This window comes from Equus przewalskii, chromosome 1 (assembly GCF_037783145.1).
Source record: "Equus przewalskii isolate Varuska chromosome 1, EquPr2, whole genome shotgun sequence".
Classification (NCBI taxonomy): Eukaryota; Metazoa; Chordata; class Mammalia; order Perissodactyla; family Equidae; genus Equus; species Equus przewalskii.
The window spans coordinates 5542589-5562368 of NC_091831.1; the positions used below are offsets into that span (position 1 = coordinate 5542589).

At 47.6% G+C, this 19780-nt stretch overlaps 1 protein-coding gene across 4 annotated transcripts in view; it reads right to left on the reverse strand.

Annotated features, from left to right (window-relative positions):
* PTPRE (protein tyrosine phosphatase receptor type E) overlaps positions 1-12493 on the reverse strand; it is a 171706-nt gene extending 159213 nt beyond the window's left edge. The window contains exon 1 of one of the 4 annotated variants that reach the window (XM_070565995.1): positions 12192-12493. The gene's annotated coding sequence lies outside the window, so the exon portion shown is untranslated. The other 3 variants (XM_070565541.1, XM_070566044.1, XM_070565846.1) reach the window with 3 other exon arrangements.
* Positions 12494-19780: the final 7287 nt, after the last annotated feature.

Consider the following 19780-nt stretch of genomic DNA (forward strand, 5'->3'; position numbering starts at 1 on the left):
CCTGGGAGCTTTGCAAAATGCAGCTCCCAACCTCACTGCATGCAGGGGTGCACTGGGACTTCCCCTGGCAATATTGATGCATGGGCCCCAGGGAGCACTGAGCACCTCTCCTGCCCTGGCCCTGCGCCCCCAGCCCACCCCCTATCAGCCCATCTACATCAGCACTTCCCTTCCTCAGAACTTCCCATCACCTCCTCCAACCCCAAGATGGAGCCCAAGGTCCCTCCCAGGTAGGCCAGGCACCCTCCCACCTCACTGCCGCCCACCAGAGCGAACCTGGGTCCAGTGGACCGGCCTCTTCCTTCCCCTGTGAGCCTCATGGCCCCGTCACCCTGCCCCACAGGCACCTTTCCTCCACCTGGGGGACAATTGGTCCCAATCTAGGTTCAAACCCCAGCCCTGCACTGCCCTCTCTGGGCCTCGGCTTTGTCCTCTCCAGAATGAGCCTGTTGCTGTTCTTGCCTCATGTTGCTGTACGCACAAGCGAGTTCACAGGTTAGACCTGGTACAGAGCAGGTGCTCAGTCAACATCAGCAATTACTAGTGTTATCATAGCTGTCATTTTACTTACTGCCATAACCCCTCACTGAAAACAAGACCTTGCAAAGGGAGAGCTGACTGCTCTACCACGGGCTTTGTGTGTCCACCGACTTGGTGGCAATCAGGTCTGAATTTTTCACATGACGTTAGGTCACAGAAAAGGGGTCAGGGATGCTCACCCTGTGTGCCCCAGTCTTGCACCTGCACAGATGGAAGGAAGGAGGCCCCTGCTGTGTACATCGCAGGTATTCCCATCATCTTTTCCCAAGACTACCCCAGGCTCGGCCCCTGCTGGGTCTGAGGGCAACTCCAACCTCGCTGGGCCCGTCGGTTTTACCTGCTCAGAACCATTCTCCTTTCTTGGAGGAGCAGCCCCCGGGTCTCCTGAGGGAACCACAGTGCCAGCTTTGGGGAAGGCACGTTGCCCACGCCTGGCTCATCAGCGCCAAGGAGACTCACTTCTGGGTCTAAGTGGACCTGTTGGGAAAGGCACTGTAGCAAAGAGCCTGGCAGGGAGAAGAAAGGGAGGGAGGGCCCTGATGGCAATGCTGAACCACTGAATCCAGTGTGTTCTTGAACCCTCGGTTATGTAAATCAATGAGGCCCCTTATGAACTTGAGGGAAATTGAATCATATTTCCATCTCTTACATCCCTAAGATCCCAGATAATATGCAGCCCCACCCCTCCCAGTATGTGTGGTGACATCACACCTTCCTGTGCACTGAGGACCCCTGGGAAGACCAGGGAAGTCAGTGAAGAAGAGGTTAGCTCTAGACTCCTGTGTAGGCTCTCGAGCAGAACGTGCCATAGACAGTAGCCTGGAGGGCTCAAGCTAAGTCAGTAACGGCGCTCACTGCCCTCTGCCCCACCTCCAGGCTCCCCACCTACTGGCACTGTTGACCAGAGGAGAGTGTGGTGGCCCCGTGGGTGGCTGCACACCCACCAGCTCTCCAGGGACAAGAAACTGACTGGGAGTGGGAAGCACAGTGGATCGCTCGCTGACTAGACTCAAAGGAGAGGCAGCAAGGAGCTCCTCCCAGAAGGCAGGCCCCGCAGGCTCCAGGGACTGCCCCTTTGCAGTGGGGCCCCGGGGCTCTTCCCACATGGCCTTAACCAATGTCTTGTATCATTTGGTGACAGAGGGGGAACCTAGGTTACCAGATACCAGTCACTTCACATGTTTTAGTGCATGTTCTTACCATAGATTAAGCCCATGATGCTTACACAGTCAAGCAATTCCCACCTGACATCATACTAGCCATCAGCTCAGAGCAGTCACCCCGGGAAACATGGCCTGCCGTGGCTAAAAATGGACACAGCACGCCAAGCCTGGCTGCTCCTATTGCCAAGACACCAAGTCACTAAAGAAAGCATAATCTCTTTAGAATACTTATAAATCACTGCTATACTGAAAAAAAATCCATTGCAAAGTAACATAACCAGGACTGACGTCATTGATCTCTGCCCGGCACCACCCACCCATTCAGGAGGTGCATTCTAATACAGCAAATAATAAATCATTTGCTAAACAAAAGCATGCTGCACACAGACATACAGACATGCAACTGCCTTCTTAAATACCTCCTGGAAGCAATTTGCCGGGCAGAAACCACACCCAAAGGAACAGGCTTGCATGACTCAGGCCAAGCAAACAGAATACGGATGCGCAGCAGTGAGGTAATAATTTCTCACCTTCGGGCCCCGCTCCAGGTCAGGAAGGCACACAGCCCGATCAGCTGGGCTTTCGTGTTATGGAAGCCGGCGAGGGGCCTCAACTTCCAGAGGCCCCAAACATGAACATCGTGTCAGACACCAGGGGGAGGATGAGGGGTCAGTCCCCAGGGCAGTGAGAACGGGAAATAGACGCTCCACTGGGGTCCGGATATTGGTCCCCGGAGCAGGCAATGTGACCCCAGCAGGTCTCCTGCTCTTCACTTACAGCCGCAAAGGCTTGATTCTAAGCAGAGAGATCGAATTGTTTGCCAACTTCTCAAAGAGGCCATATACAAAGCAAAAAGGCAGAATGTGGATTTGGTTTTCGGTAAACTGAACGACTTGGACAGAAAACATATTTCTAGTTACCTTAAAACATATGAGGAAGGTTACTGAGGAAATAACCAGAAATGCATAAAAGCGTTTTCTTTTTTTATTTGATGATAAATGTAAGAGGTGACTCTTTGGTGTGCAATGAATTCAGTTTCCTGAGCACAAAAATACGGTTGAATTGAGCCACGTCTCATGTCGTCCTGGTCACTGTTCTGCTGCCATTGGCCGGAGTCAGGCTCAATTCGTAAAACCAAGGAATTGATGGCTTCGCCATTGCTCTGACCACTGGGACTTCCGGGGATGTTTTAGAGTCCAAGGAGCTCCCAGTATAACCCCCTCCCGCCAGTGGATGACAGAACTGGCATTACCCAGTTGGGCCAGCTCCCTAAAGTCTCCAGGAAAGGCTCTCTTGCACGCTCCCTGGGAAATCCGCAGAAGCCCTTACCCCCGTCAGAGGCTCCTACTTGGGGGAAGCCTCCCTGCTTCGCTCCTGCTGTAACCATGCAGCTTTCCTCCTATTCTGCCAGAGGGACAGCCACCAGGATGCCGACCTGGCGACAGCACCCAACCACAATGAAGCCATCCTTCAGACATGGTTTGCATAAGCGACCACGACCCTTTCGGCCTCTTCCCCAGAGAAATATTTTCCACCCCTTCAGTCACTGTCATTGCTTCCATATGGATTTTCTCCATTTTAAAAGGAAACTTCAAATGTGGTGCTCAAAGCTGGACTAAGGTGTTCAAGACAAGTGTCATGGATGCCAGAGAGAGAGAGAGCACGGTGACTCCCACTGTGTACCTGTCAGAGGCCAGTGGTGACCAGGGGGAGCTTCACGAGACCATTCCCACTAGCTCTGAAGATGGCAGTACAGGACATCACAGTTCCCAAGAGCCAGCTTCTCTGATAACAGTAGCCATCGTTAAATGATTTATTCATGTTATTTTATTAGGAATATTGTCTAATCCCCAACAATGTACATTGTAACCAAATTTTTAACAAAAAGCAAGATAAACGATTAGCACGGTGAAGCAGAAACATTGTCACCGCCAGTTTCTTGATGAAAAACTCTCTTCATGCCTCGTGGGACACACCTCCTGGTAGAATCAACGGCTTGTATTGGACAAGTTCGCTGGGCTCCCCCGAAGGCATCTCAAACTCAGCCCACAGTCTGGGCTCATCACCATGCCTTAACCCTGCATTTGGTCCTGATGCATGCAGCCTCCCTAGCTGAAAACTGTGAGGCCTGGGTCAGGCAAGATTCTATTGAAACATTAAAACAAACTGTGTGCACACATGTATTTTTCTATGGACTGAATCCATAGTCTTCCTTAGAATCTCAAAGGCAGCTGTGATCTCAAGCAGTTTAAGAACTGCTGGTCCATCAGACAGAATCCAGACTCTTCACAAGTGTCTGGAGAATCCCAAGCTTTCCCACTTTCTTGTCCCATCCTCTCCATCCCTGGGCTCCAGCTCCACTCAAACACCTGCTGTTCTCCAGACAGGTCATGCTACTTTTCACTGCTGGGCAAGCACATGGAAGCCCCTCTGTCTGGAATGTTCTAGCCCTACTGGCTGCCAAGAACACATCCTCGAAAACCAAGCCTGCTGTATTTCAGGAAGCCCTTCCAGGCTCCCCCTTCATAAGCCCATGCCGGCAGCTCTGTCCCACTCTGCATCTGGCATCACATTTAATGGGGCCTTGAAGTGATGAGTTCTGTCCTCCCATGGACGTGGAACACCCACAGGGCATGTGTCTGGACTCTTTTGTAACTCCAGTGCTAAGCATGGTGCAAGTATACAGTAGGTACTCAATAAATGCTTAACATTTCCATTTGTCCCTTCTAAATGATCTTACAGACTCTTTTAAGTCTACCCACATTTGATGAAAACCAAGAAACATCCTTTGAAAGAATATTGCTGGCTAGCTAAGAATAGGTATTGCTTGGCACAACGCAGCACCAAATTATTAAATTTCTGGCTCTTGCATTTTTATATTACACTGGGCCAAAATCAGGACTTTGCTCAAAGGAATTTAAATGGGCAGACTGATAACATCTCCAACAGATGACTGAACTTTAGCTGATGCTCGCAACATTGGCAAAAAGTAATTTATTGAATTCCTGATGCACTTCATAAAGCGCTGCCACAAGCTGAAGAGGAGAGAACGCTGAGTCAACCGCACTTCAAAATTAAGGACGAGTTACTGTTTCAAAGTATTTTTATGTCCAGTACTTAACCGTTCAGCTGTTTATGAAACTAAGGCCACTTTCGGAGCCAGAAAAACCATATGCTGAAAACAAGCATTAATTACAAGAAATAATTTTACTGGTAGCAATGTAGGTTTTGAGATGACTTGAAATAAAGTGGCTACAAATGAAAAGTTTCTTTTTGATTAGCAAACGTCACAGTGCAACGAAGACTGCAGAGGGGTTCATTTTTACATATTTAGGAAGCTACAGTATTTTATTCTTTTGGAAGAGCATTTGTACATTTGCTAGTCATTAAAGTATGTGCCTTAAGTCAACATTTTGTTAGCCCAGATTGAGTTACTATAAATCCTTGAATGTAATAAAAGGACACAAATATTCTGGCTTTTTGTTAATGCGTACTGATTTTTATCCTCCTGAAATTGTGAGAGAGTTTCTGCTTCAAAGATCCAGGGTGTCTGCGTCTGCATATTAGCTCCATGCCCTGATATACGTGAGCATATGTCACCCCTTTGCTCTCTGAAATTGTCCCAGGCCACGCCCTGGTCCTGAACTCTTGCCCTCATGTGCCCAGGATCCAGAGCTCCCGTTCCAGCTGGAAGAGAACCTGGAGGCCTCCTCAGCTGACAAACACTGAGGATGAAACTCGGCCTCTGAGAGTCTCAATCTCGCCCTCTCGCCCTCTTCTCTCTGTCTGTTTCCATCTCTCTTTCCGTCTCTTCTTCTCTGTCTCTCCCTCTCTCTTACTTTTTCTTCTGTATGTACAATAGGAAAGTGTTCTGAAGACAGGAAAGATCTGGAAAGAAATGTGAACATCCCTAGGAAGAATTCTGTGCTGAATACCAACCTCTTAGCTTAATTCACTAGCAGGTCTTTCTGGAATCTAGAAAATGTGCCAGAGCATTCTGTAAGGAGGATTTACCTTGTCTCCACGACACATCCCATCATACCTCTAAAACAGCCCAACCTTTCCCTGAAAGTGTGTTTCGTAACGAGTGGGTTGGTATAGAATGGCTAAGAGCAGGCCAGTCCCGGGAAAAATAGTGACATGAGAAAAACTAACCACCAGTGTCCTCAAAGTCCCTTCTGAGCCCCTCTGCCTCCTTGCATCCTGCACTCCAAGCTCCCCAACAGGAAGTGATTCAACCCTAGCTTCAAACGTGAGCACTCACTGAAGACACAGCCCTTCTCAAATACAGATTTCCACCTATGCCGTATTCCAAACAACAAAATGAAAGCCTCATCCCATGAGAAGAATCCAGACAGACAGACTGGTAGGTGAGTTGGGGGCAGACCCCAGGGCCGTGACATCAAATCATTCACGTGGGTGTCCACCTCTGAGCGGGGCCTTTTGAACTGGAGAAGAAAGGAAGACCAGAGGTCCTGGGGTTTAACGAGGAACCCGCCAGGACAGGAGCTTCCTCGGGCTGTGCTCTGCTCCACAGGGTGCACCCCCACCCTCCCAGGGCACTCATGCATCTTGGCAAAGGAGTCAGGGCCAAGTTGGCTGAAAGCCAACTGAACAGCCCCACTGAAAGTCCTATGGCAGCGACACAGCCTGAAAAACGCCAAGTCCTTTTGGGGTGAGAGAGAAAATAAAAAGGCTTAGTACAAAGGTCACTTAGAATAACACTGTAATCAAGTAGCTACGTGATAAGACATTCAAAAATCTCAGTTGAGCAGAAAAATGGAACTAATTTGCTCCCTAGTACAAAACTCGGTGACTAATGTTCAGCTGGAAACGAGCAAATAGAGTGAAGGACATTAATAGCCAAAAATTATGTCTGCATTTACAGAACAGAAATTAAGTGACTTTCCCTGAGGACAGAGCAAGTGTGTCAGAGGAGAACTGAGAGCTCAGACCATCTCAAGACTTTGATTCTAGTCCAGCTGGCCCTAGGCTCCTGGGCGCCATGTGGCACCAGTGACCCTCAGTGAGCACTACCCTGGGCACTCTACACATTACCTCTATGCATCCACATGACAACCGTGTTTGGGAAGTGTCATTGTCCCCATTGGAAGGAGCAGAGATCACACTGGGAGAGAGTCAGTCACTTGCCCATAGCCTCAGTGTCACCAGCCCCAATCTAACTCCATCCTTCTGCTCTAAAGTCTGTGCTCTGAGTCCCAAGTTGGGGCTCCTCCTACTGGAAAGCAAAGCCCCAGGGGTTAGATTTGCTGCTGGTATTCAGAGAGAGAGAAGTCATCTGCACACGGCCTCCTCCACTGCTCCCTGCACCACTCACACTGAGGTCCATTGCTTCCATCCTTCCACTCCTCCATTTCCCTTACAAGCACTGGATGCCCTGTGAGCTCCAGGCATCGAGTGAGCATCCTTCCATCCCTGGAGAGCATGATGCAGCCACGCACCTGCCTGGGGAGCAGGATCGAACACTGAACACTCATTCTGGCACAAGCCCTCCTGCCAGATCAAGTTTACTGTGGCCGGAACCCAGCCCTGGGGTCTGGACAAGTTTTCCTATCAATTCTTCATTCTTTATCCAATAAACACGAACATCAAAACACTTTAGGTTTTTAGCACATAAGCAAGGATGACTTTTTTCTTCAAACTTTTCCCTACCCGCTGATGGAGTTTATATTTGTTTCAGGGAGAAAGAAGACTTCCTCACCCTTTTGGTTATCTCATACAATACAGATTAATTGACTATATTATGTGGACATTCTTGATTGTATTTGAAACCTATTTTAAAATACACGTCCTTTAAAAATATTTATTTGGTTCCTATTTGACTGGGAATCAATATAAAAGGATACGTTTATTTGTTTTTCTGACCCATATTGTTAAAATCTTTTATTTCATAAGCTTAATCAACTCCTTTGAAGTATTTGTGTAGTTGAAAGAAAGACATGAGGCCCGCAGTCCTGGCTCTGAGCCGGGTGCTATGTGAGTTCAAAGAGGCTGTGAACCACATCAAAACTCCCCGAGTAGAACACCTGGATGGGGCGGACCCTGACAGATGAGATTTAGGGACCGGCAGCCAGACCAAGGGAAGAAAAGGAAGCTGGCTTGGTAATCCCCAAACTAGGGATCTCCCAGCCCGCATCCAGCAGGAGCCCCGCGCCGACCCCACTGCGCACCTGCGTCTACTTGAGGATTAGTAAAATTCTATGAAACCCCTTTACCTCCGAGGCAGCTGATCTAAAACCCCAACCATCTAGACTATTATCCAGCACTCTGCTTTTGGGGAAAAATGCTAGTAGTAAAACAATGAGACATTACCTCTCCAAAAACAAAAACTTTTGGTATGTCTGGAGTCAGTATCTAAAATTAACAGCATGCTAAATGTACCCATGAGCCTAATCTTACTCCAGGTAGATATGGTGCCCAGAGCAGAGACAGACGTGGCCCGTGGGATGAGCCGAGAATGGGAAGCAGCCCCCGCCATGGATTCAGCCGTGCACAGAGTCAGCAGCACTGCCTAGAACGGCGTGCAGAGGGTGACATTGGGCAGCACACTGGAGCTAGGAGGGGCTCACAGATGGCCTGGGGCCACACTTCTCTCTTTGGAGGTAAGAAAAGTGAAGCTCTGAGGGTTTGGGGGGCAGCCTTCAGCTTCATAGCTTTTGTGTTCTAGTCTGGAAGTTAATCTCTTGACCCTGGGTCTACACACCTGGTTCTAGACCACACTACTTCGTGCTGGGCTGGCTCATTTGCCAGTTGTCTCGCACGCAGCCTGGTTTAATTCAGCCCATGAACCCAGGTTAACGTGCACACAAAATTGCATTTATGCCTCATAGACCATTCTAACATTGAAGAGTCAATGGCGTACATTAAAGAATGGGTTTGCTCATGGAGTATAGGTAAAGTTATGAGATTAAAACACTTAATCATGGAAAATTTACATAATCATTCAAATTATCGTGCAAAAAGTAAAAACGATCTAGCACGTCACACCATGTTGATTTGACCTAGCACTTTGGATGACACACAAAAGGTATATATCTATTAATATGGATTCTGACTCTGTTCATTTACTCATTCAAACTTCGCTGGTTCTTGATGAATGTAACACAGCCTCGGGTGTTTTAGGGGAATAATGACCACAATTTACTGAGTGCCAGGCATGTGCCTTGTACTCTGTATGTATCATCTGTCACTCTCACAACAACCATGTGAAACAGAGGTCATCACTCCCATTCTAGAGAAGAGAACACTGAGGCAGGAATTTCGAATAACTGAGTCAAGGTCACACCAGAACCAGGATTTGAATTCACACCTGAACCCAAAGTCCAAGCTCCCAGAGACACACCTTCCACCCTAAAAGCCTAATGACCTGGTAGAGGAGATAAACAAGTCAACTAGAATCAAAATAGAGTCTGATAAGGATGGGCACGGAGAACCTTCTAAAGACTAAAAGGAAGACAGATTATTCTCAGGTGGAGGTGTTGGGAAGGCTTTGTGGAGAATAAGGCATTTGAAGTGGGCTTTGAGGTATGTGCAGGAGTCCTTAGGATGGCGATAAAGGGAAAGGAGATTCAGAACAGAGGGCTGAGCAGGCTCCACCTCCAAGGATCTGGAAAGCACGAGGGTGCCTTCAGGGAGTATGGAGCCACTGGTTTTTCAGGAGATAGCATGCCGAAGAAGGACCAGAGATGATCTTGGAACTCACAGTTTTTTCCTAGTGATAATCAAATATTAAGAAGGCCCATCTCTATCCTCATGGATACATTTGTTCCCTTTTTTGACAGCAGGACCTCTGTCAGTGTAACTCAAACATTATAAACGAAAAGGACATATTCAGTACAGGAACGGAAGGCAGCCTCCACGGTGTTGCGGTCTCTCTCTGGTCAGAACATCATTCCGGCAAAAATGTTCAGTCCCTCCAAAAGAACTGGCAATGTAACCCCTAGATGGACCTCTCTCATCTCTCCCTGATTCAGTTCAATCTACATCAACACAAATGTGTGGCTGCCTACCAGCCACAACTGACATCCACTGAAAATACTCAGACTCATCTACTTCAGCAGACGCAGTCCTAAAATGTCACTTCGTCACTTGTTCATCCATCCAAAGACAGTCACCAAGAGCCTACTGTCAGGTACTTGGCTGGGTGCTGAGGACACAATAATGACCTCAGGCAAACTGCAGTCCAGCATATCTTTCCACAGCAGGGCGGAGGCTGGTGAGATTTGATGGGGAAAGTGTCAGGGTGGGTGGGGGAGACCACAAGTTTCATCTGGAGCATCTTGAACTGGGGGATACCCCAGGAGAAACGTCAAGCGGGCAGCTGAGCCAGAGAACTGCAGAGGAGTGGTCTGGGCTAGAAATGCACCTCTGACCTGGAGGGAGGGAATTTCGACAGAAGGGGGTACCTTGGACTGCGATGATGGCGATGGAGATAGAGCCAAGTGGACCAACGGAAGCACAGTTGGAGGAGAGGTATATTTTGACCAATTGAAATTCACATTTCAGTTTCATTACTAACCAACTGTCAAAGGCTGTTGATTCCTCAGGCATCTACCTTCAATATGCCCCCTCTGATGCACCCCCCCAACCCCTACAGCCACTGCAGGGGATGAGGATCTGTATACACATATCCCTGGAGGGAAGGGGGTCACTCATCACAACACAGAGCTCCAGGACCTCCTGCAGGCTTCGGTGGAGGTACTGAGCCAGGGAGCACATCTCCCTCGGCCAGGTGTCCCTCCCCAGAAGGGAGAAGTGGCCTCTGTGCATGACCCGTGGATCTGACCGCATTGCTTCACACCCACTCTGTGCCTCACAGGGGTCCCGGGAAGCATCACAGTGACAGTAATCCCCTCATCCACTTCCCACAACCGATCTGGCAGGGGGGACGACGGGGTTTGTTTTTAAATTTAAAACCATCCTAATTCATCCAACGACCTGGCCTTCACAGAGATAAATCTAGCTCCTAGCTCATGTCGACACATGGAAAGTCTGGCTTGTTTTTTGGGGGGGGTTGGAAGAAGTGCTGATTCACAGGCATCATGAACACTATTGAAGAACAACTTTGGCCCCCAGGTCACGGCCAGAGGCTGTGCCACGCCTGGGAAGGGCTAGGTGCTGCTCCAGGTACAGGCCCCTCTGACTGAGAGCACAGTCTCCACCTCCTGGGCCTGTTCCATGTCACCAACTGGACTTTTGTTCAGAACATGCCTAGAGCCCGTGCTCAGAAAGCCCAGACCCCAACCGTACTCACACCCAGAGCTCTGCCCCATTCCATGGAGGCCAAGTGACCGTGGCGGTCAGGAGCCAGCCTCGGCCAACCACTCCCCACCATTTCATGCCCTCCTTTGGCTTAGACCACTGGTTTTGGAAAGACACCCCCCCTTCCCATACACACAGTTGAAATGGGCATTGCTCTTCACTTTGCAGAAGCAGTTCACTGACCTTTGGCAACCCTGGGTCAAAGGGTAGCTGGGGTCAAGAGCTGACTGGACTTAGACACGGTGACTTCTAAAATATGTGACCATCCTTTGTGGTTTTCATTCAACTCAATCATCTACCACTCTAAAATACAAGCACAAAGCCACATTCCTCTTGCCTCGAGTTTCTTGGACTGAAACTCTGATACACTGGTCCTAATCCAAGAAAAATCCATATCAGAATTCTGCAAGTACAACTGTTTAACCTTTCTAGAAAGGTTTGCCCTGCCAGGAAGGAATTTAGGTCAAGTCCAGCACAGGCACTCAGGACTTGGCTTGACCTCTCTATCCTATGGGCTGTCGGGCCTTCCCCAGATGGTCCCAGGGAGCTGCAGGCTTGGCACTGCGCTGACCTCAGGTCCAGGAGCTCTGACAGGCACCCCACCGACACTGCAGTCCGGCTTGGGCCAGCCGGGGCCTGCCCACTTCCCCATGTCCTCTCTGCCGCCGCATCTCTGAGCCCCCCAGCGGCGCCCTACTCGGTTCCCCTCCCTGGGAAGGCAAAGGCGTCGGGATCGCGGGGCAGCATCGGAGCAGCGGCCCCGCTCCTCCTGGAGTTGGAGCAACTCAGAGTCACTTTCTCAAAGGCTCCTGCCTCAGTCCCTGCGTGCGCGTTGCCCCCAACACACCCGTTGGCACCCCCTCTCAGTCTCGCCCGCTTTCACACACGTCCTCCTTGTCGCCACCGGTAGACACACACGCTCTGCTGGTCCGTTTACCGAGAGAGAGCGCGAGAGCCGCTGCTGTGGTCGCCAAGTTGGGCTGGGGCCTCAGGGAGTCCGAAGCCCGTGGTCGCGCGGTCCCCAGCCGCTGGCACCGGGCGCGCCGCGGACCCGCAGGAAGCCAGCTCGGGGACCCGGCACCCTGGCGCGGCCCCTCCCTCCCTCGGCCGCGGCCGAGGCGGCGTCCCCGGCCTATTCTGGCCGCCCGGGGCGCACGTCCACCTGAGGGGCGCACGGCCCCCGCCCGCACACAGCGTGCCGCTCACCTCGGGGGGGCCGGTCCGGTCGCGCCGATCCCGCCTCCGCGGCGGCTCCGCATCTCCTGGACGCCCACCCGCCGCCCTCCGGGGCGCCTCGCTGTCCCTGCTGGGCGCAAAAGAGGGTCCTGGGGACGCGCGGAGGCCGCGAGCTCCGGGCCCCGCTCGCGCCACCTCTTGCCTCCCGCACCGGCGCCGCCAGCTGCCCGCAGCCGAGCAGGAAATTTGTCGGGCCGGGTCCCGCCGCCTCCTGCGCTCGCGCTCGGGCTCGGGCTCCGCGGCGGGGGCGGGGGCCCGGCGCTGCGAGGAGCGGGGGCGACGCCTGGTGTCCGGCGCGGGGAGCGCACCCCGGGCGCCCGCCCCGCTTGGGGCCGCGGCCCCGCCCAGCAGCGATGGCCTGAGGCCCTGGCAACACCCCGCCGCCCTGGACGTCCCTTTACCCAGGCTGCTGCCCCTTCTGGGGAGACCCTGGCCAGGCCCCCACTGCACCGACCCAGGCGCACATGGAGGGTGTCAAGGTGTGACAGGCACTCTTACAGGCAGGAAAGGCCCTTCCTACCCAGCCTTGACCCTGGGCGCCAGGAACTGGTCTGGCTGGGGACAAGCTTTCCGTCATGCAGTCCGTACAGGGGAGCGCACGCAGGACACCCCGTTCCACTTCTGGTTCGGAGAAGGAGGGAGAGCCATGAAATCTCCTTAGCCTGTGCCCTCTCTGTAAAGGGCATAAGGATGCCCACTTGGTGGATGCCGAAAGGGCTTAATTGCCATCAAGGCAATATCTGAAAAGTTAAACACCACGTGCACACGAGGAAGACTCCCCGCTAGGAAGGGTCTGGACCTGCTGTTGTCCTGGACTGCTTTCCAGGTGATCTCCTGTGAGCTATTTAGGGAGGTTTCAGAATGAAGGGAATTCCATCAGAGGGCCAGAAAGGATGCATGTTGCATCATCTTGGTTCTGAACTATTTTGCTGTGGCCTCTGGGTTGGTCCAAGGCCTGGCCCTCCTGAGGGACGTTGTATCCCTGTCTAGGGACCTCACTCATAAACGGTGTGAATGAATGAACAATGGTGACATAGCAGCAGTTAGCGTATGTTACCCTACCTTGCTTCATTGGCCAGTAGACAACTCTTAGGGCACTCAGGACCTGTTTCAGACAGAGCTGTAGACCCCAATGCTGAAAAGCATTGAGCACCTACTGGCTGAGACCTTCCAACGGGCACCTACTGGCTGAGACCATCCACAGTTGACTGGTCCAGGGTGCAACTTCCCTTCCACAGGGTGTAAAGAGCAGTGGAATCAGGGGAGAACTTGAGCTCAGCTTTCCTTCCCTGTCCTCCCCCCCCCCCCCGCCCCCCGCTGTCCCTGGGGGATCTTGTCTGGCCCCAGGGTTTTAAACACTATCCATATGCAGGAAATTCCAAAACAGCACAGCTCCTCCAGACCCCTCCTCCAAGCTCTGCTCCTTCTGTATGTCTCCCACGGTCTCAGGTCAAACTCTCGCCCTTACTCAGTTTCTCCTCAGGCAGGATCTCTATCTCTACTCCTGCCTCTAATCTGTCTCCAGGTCCACTTCCTGTCTAGCTCCAAAAACACCTCTTGAAAGTATCCCCTTTTCTCCTCTCCACTGACTTCATCTCTCCAGTGACTGCAATGATGCCCCAACTTCAGACTCGCTCTTTCCCAGACAAGCCTTTCTTCACACGCCATCCAGGATGACCCTTACAAATGAAACCAGGTCACGCCAGTCGTCTGCTTAAGAGGCTCCATTCAGCATAAAACCCAAACTCCTGGGAGGCTCTGCCTGATGTCTCAGCCACTCCTGAGCCCCTTGCCCCTGTTTACTGTGCTCCAGCGCTCAGCTGGTTCTCTCAGTATGAGAGCCCAGCTCTTCCCCTCCTGGGGTGCTTCCTCTTTCGTATCTGGCTTGCACCTTCTTACTGCCTCTGGAAGATTACCTCTCACCCCTCCCCTCTGCTGCTCTCTCACAAAGTATATTCCCTTGTTTCTTGTCAGCCATTCTGCCCTCCCCTCCCGCTACCCTCAGGGCTTTGAGCTCCAAGATAGTCCACACAGTGCTTGTCTCCATCGCTTCTCCATCTCGAGCTCCTAACACAAGCCCGAGAGCCAGGAGGTGCTCAGTAAAAGCATGTGGGCTGACAGATCAGAGGAGGAGGGGCCCAGCAGCAGTGCCAGGCGGCCTTGCTGCCCTGCAGCCTAGCGGGGCCGATGGCTCCCTGCTGAGTGTGCCCTCAAGGAACAGCCCAGGTTGGGTGGGGCCAGGTCACCAGTAATGTCACCCAGCTGTCATTTTTCCTCCTGTGATGGCCTACAGGGCCAGACTTGTGTACATGAAGGCGATCATTTCAAAGCTCTGATGAACACAGTTTTGCTTGTTAACACTGCAGGGCTGTGGAGGCAGAGACTGTGATGCAAGTAGAGAGAAACAAGTTGCCTTTGTCAGACATCTGCTGTTAGAAAGTCAACAGCCCTGGTAACATGATGAGGGGCAGATGGCTCTTCTCTCCCAGTAATAGCCTCTCTGTTGGACCCCAACGATTCTTCCAGGAGCTGAGCAATATCCCTCAACTTCTTCTAAAATCTAAAGACATTCATCATTGTCACACAAAAGCGTGTTGTCAGAGTATTGATGTCGGGATTGTGTTGATTCCCATATGGAAGTCTCTCCATCCTTTTTTTCTACCTTTGTTCTGCCTCTCTTAGGCTCAAGGCCCCTCCTGACATCAGAGTCAATTTCCCTACTCTTATCCTAGGCTTCAAGAAAAACCCCCCAACCCCTCCAGCCTCTTGCTGTCCTGAACACCTAGCCCTCCTCATCTTTTAGGACCCCAGAACACAGCCCTTGTTAAGTCCACGGTTCCTCTTCAGCCTCCTTATGCACTTGCTGTTTGATCCCACCTTAGGCCTGGCCATTCTCCTGCTTGTCTCGCACCTTCTCCTCTTCACCAGGCCGTGCAGCTCCTTTCCTGTAAAACAGAGCTGGAGGCATTTTCCCCGGGACTCTTAATATTAACTGTTGTTATGTGTCTTATCTTCCATTTTACTCGAGGTCTGGGCCTGTGGATTTCTCCAAAGAAACCCAGATAGCGCTTATCATGCTTTAAGGCCTCTATAAATGTCAGTTAAAATTAAAACACTCAGGACAGAAATGCTGTCTAGCAGGATAGGCAAAAAAAAAAAAAAAAAGAAAGAGGCAAAATTGGTATGTAGAAGGCAAATAGGCGTTTGCTTTTAAATATTGTACAGAAAAAACATAACATAACATAAAATTGCTCAACTTTAAAAGATAAAATCAGAAGGTCTTGGTGATTGATTGACTACAGGGCAGTGACCTGTCCCCACAAAGAGGAGACTCAGGATGGCTATTCCAACCTCTAGAATGTGCCAGAATAAATACCACTAGTGGGTCCAGAACTTTCTATTTTTACATTATCCAACTATTCTTCTCCTTCCTTTTTTTCCAACTTATGCCCAAGTATTAACAGATATTAGCCAGTGAAATCAAGAGGGCAGATCCTTTGCCGGAAGGTTCCTCTACCATCCCAGAAGAACAGATGGTTGTTCCGTCCTCCAGGTCCTGGCAGCATTCTGACTCTTCCTTTTTCTCGGATTTTCATTGATGAATAATTCACATGTGTTATACTAAATGTACAGTTTAATGAATAAATACAAATGCATAACCTAGTGAAATGCATATTCCTATCAAGATATTATTGAACATTTCCCTCAGCCTAGAAAGTTCCCCCGTGCCCCTTCCCATAAAATGCCCCACTCTCACCAAAGCCAGTCACTGTTCTGATGTCTATTACGTGGTTTTATCTGATCTAAATCTTCATATAGATAGAATCATACAGTGTGTCTTCTTTTATTTTAAGTTTCTTTCACACAGCAAAATCTTTTTGAGATTCATGCTTTTTTACCTGTATCAGTAGTTTAGGTAATATATCTTTTTTCTCTAGTTGCTTTAAAGATTTTTCTCCTTATCATTGTTTTTTCAGAAATTGATGTAATAGTCAATAACTTAAATCGACCCAAATGTCCATCAACTGCTGAATGGATAAACAAGTTTTGATGTATCCAGATGAATCTCAAAATAAGCCAGATACAGAAGACTACGTATTGTAGTATACCGTTTCTATGATATTCTAGAGAAGGTAAAACTATAATGACAGAAAAGCAGATCATAGAATTGTAACGTAATGCAATATTGTCTCTAAAAATGGTCACAATTTAAAAACTTAATGGCCAGCATTTTCCACACTTTAGAAGAGAGAGCTGTCTCATACATTACTGGTGGGATTATGAACGGGAGGCCAATTTGAAGGCCAATGTGCATTTGGCATCAAAAATCTAAGTGTCTATTTGAACCAACAATTCTTCTCCAGGAATTTATCCTAAGACTATAATTAACAATCTGTATTCAAGCAAGTTTATAAGGGCAAAAAACTTAATAATATCCAAAATAGAACCATGTTAAATGAATGGTGGTAAATCCATAAAATGGAATAACATTGAGTGACATAAAATGTTGCAAATATTTATAAAAATCGAATATACATTGACTACGAAGAAAATATCAATAAAATCCAATGAGTAGCTATTGTAAGACCACATTCTTTGATCAAAATTACAGAAAAGTAGAAATAAACAACAAAAATAGAAACAACACCATCATATAACTATTTTATAAACTTTCTACTCAACAAGGAAAAAATAAAAATTTCAATTAAGATGTTAAATGACAATTTACAAAAGACTATGTGTAAAATTTGTGAGAACTGGCCAAAGGTATATTTAGAGGAAAATTCATAGTTTTAAAGACTTTCATTATTAATTCAAAAACATAATTAAGAAAATAAAATATTTATCTCAGAAAATTAGAAAAAGGAAAGAAAAATAAATGTAAGGACAACAATAGAATAATGATAAAAACAAAATTAAATATTTTAAAAATAAACCCAGAGGAATGAAACAGATATGTAGAAAGGAGCAGAGAACAAAATAGAAATCACTAGTTCTAGTAACTTCCTGAGTTCTAATTGTCATCCTTACCTTGGGAACTGTGAGATAACCCTGTATCCTTATAAAATGTATTACTTTTCTGTTTTGAGGAAGCTTGAGTTGATTTTTATATGTAAAAAGCCTTAATGACTTTAGCATTGGGATACCAAACCCAGAAAGTATAAAGTATGAGACTGAAATATTTGACTATACATTTTTAACTTGAGTCAGTAAAAAAAAATCTACAAATATGTAAAAAAAAATCCCTAGAAATATAAGTAAAATACAAATAACAAAATGAATATCATATATCTATATGTTGTATATCTCTATATACACAACATGTGGAATTGACAAAGATTAATATTCTTACTGTACATAAAATTATATATAAAAGAACATCTCTATATAATAAATGAACCAACACTGTGAATAGAAAACTTGTGAAAATTAAAATACCAGTTGATGATAAACATATTAACACGTGTTAACTTTCACTGATTCAAACAAAAAAATACCAGCAAGCTAGTTCTCTCTCAGCTTGTGAAAGATTAGCAGGATTAACAGTCCTGGGTGGTGGTGAGCCTGTGGGAAAATGAGGTCTCTAACACACAGCACTGTTGGAAGGTATTTAAATTGGCCAGTCTTTCTGCGGGCATGCTCATATTTGTTGACTCAACAATTCTGTTTGTAAGAATTTATCCTCCAAAAAAACCAACTGGAAAGGTTAATAAAATTATATCTAAGGAGCATCATCACATCATGGGTCCCGCATTGAGGAGCTGGAAACAACTGAAATGTCCATCAAAAAGGTTATGTTAAGTCAATTATGCTTACTTTGTATAATAGTAAACCCAACTTATTGACAGGAAGAAGTTCCATGAGAAATCGTTGAGACTTTTAATAGTAGATTATAAAGTAGAACATGGAGTAGAACTCAATTTTAATAAAAACGTGAATATGGGCATAAGGATATGGATATATAAGTCTTTGCCCAAGTTTAACAAAATTATTTCTTCTAGGGTGAAGTTTTTATTATATTTGCTTTCTTCTTTCTCCTTTTTTTTTTAAAGATTGGCATCTGAGCTAACACTGTTGCCAGTCTTTTGTCTTTTTTTTTTTTTTAATTCTTCTCCCCAAAGCCCCCCAGTACATAGTTGTATATTCTAGTTGGAGGTCCTTCCGGTTGTGCTATGTGGGATGCCACCTCAGCATGGCTTGATTAGTAATGCCGTGTCCACACCCAGGATCTGAACCAGTGAAACCCTGGCCACTGCCTAACCACTCAGCCACAGGGCTGGGCCCCGGCTTTGTTCTTTATTTTTATTAGTTCCGTTTGATATTTTTTCTAATGAGCATATATAATGTTTTTATCACAATACAAAATTATTTTCACACTGGAAAATGGGCTAAAAGGAAATAATTACAGAAATTCTGTCCCACCTCTTAAAAATGTAGTCAAAATAAGTAGACTTAAATAGAAAAAAAAAAAATCGGTTTTCTCAATAACATGCAATGTTGTGAAGATATAGTAAAGCAGGCACATTCACTGTGTTAAGGGTAGGTGATCAAATTGAAAAACTTTTCCTAACAAGCAACTGGGCAATGGGTAGCAACAGCTTCAGTGAAAGTTCACATGCTTTGACTCACTTCCAGAAATCTAAGCAAGGAAATACTCAGCGATTCAGACAAAGGTTTATGTAGAGGGATGTTCATGCGTTGTTCTTTTTCAGTCATGATTTAAAGATTGAAACAACATGCCTGTCCACAACAGTGGGGTATTTGTGCACACATCTCCAAAAACTCAGTTCAACAATAATGCTGAGCTTCTGCTCGGTGCCAGGCTCTTTGACAGACCCCGGGATCTAGTGATGAACCAGACAAACTTGTTCACCTCCTGAAGCCCGTCGTCCAGTCACTCTAGTGGGAAAGACAGTCAGCTCCTTCCACACATGAGTTAGATGCTATTCAAGAAAAGTACAAGGTGCAAATGTGCATATGCAAGATCACTTTATAATCAGACAAAGAAAAAAGAGTGCAAAACGTGTTGTGAACACCTTATTATCTCAAGAAATGATCTGCTTGCCAAATGGGGGAGTTTCTCTGAGGGCCAGAAATGATCATTTATAAACTATTAGCCACCCCACAGAGAGGATGGAGAGTATGCATAAAGACCGAACGCAAGAATGTTCAGAACCGCTTCCATCAGAGTACGGAAGAGAAATAAAGATGAGACCTCTCAAGCTATCATTTAAATAACGTGCTAATATGGTCCAGTTTGAAAGGCACACCTCTCTAGTAGGATCTAAAAATAAGGAGGTGTAAACTTTTCTCTTTCCACTCCGCAGAACCTTTAGCAAAGGCTTAATCTCCTTTAGGATTTCCTTTTGGAACAATGGTTAGGATCAAGTCATTAACCAGTTAAGCAATTCCTGAGCGAGTTGGGACCCTATACTGTTGGCTGTTAGAATCAGCAACATTTTGGGGGTACAGATTCTCTGCGCCCTCACTGTTTAGGAATTCTTGTCCTGTCCTAATATCGTAGGCTGAACTTGCTTCCAAGGCACTCGACAAAGGGT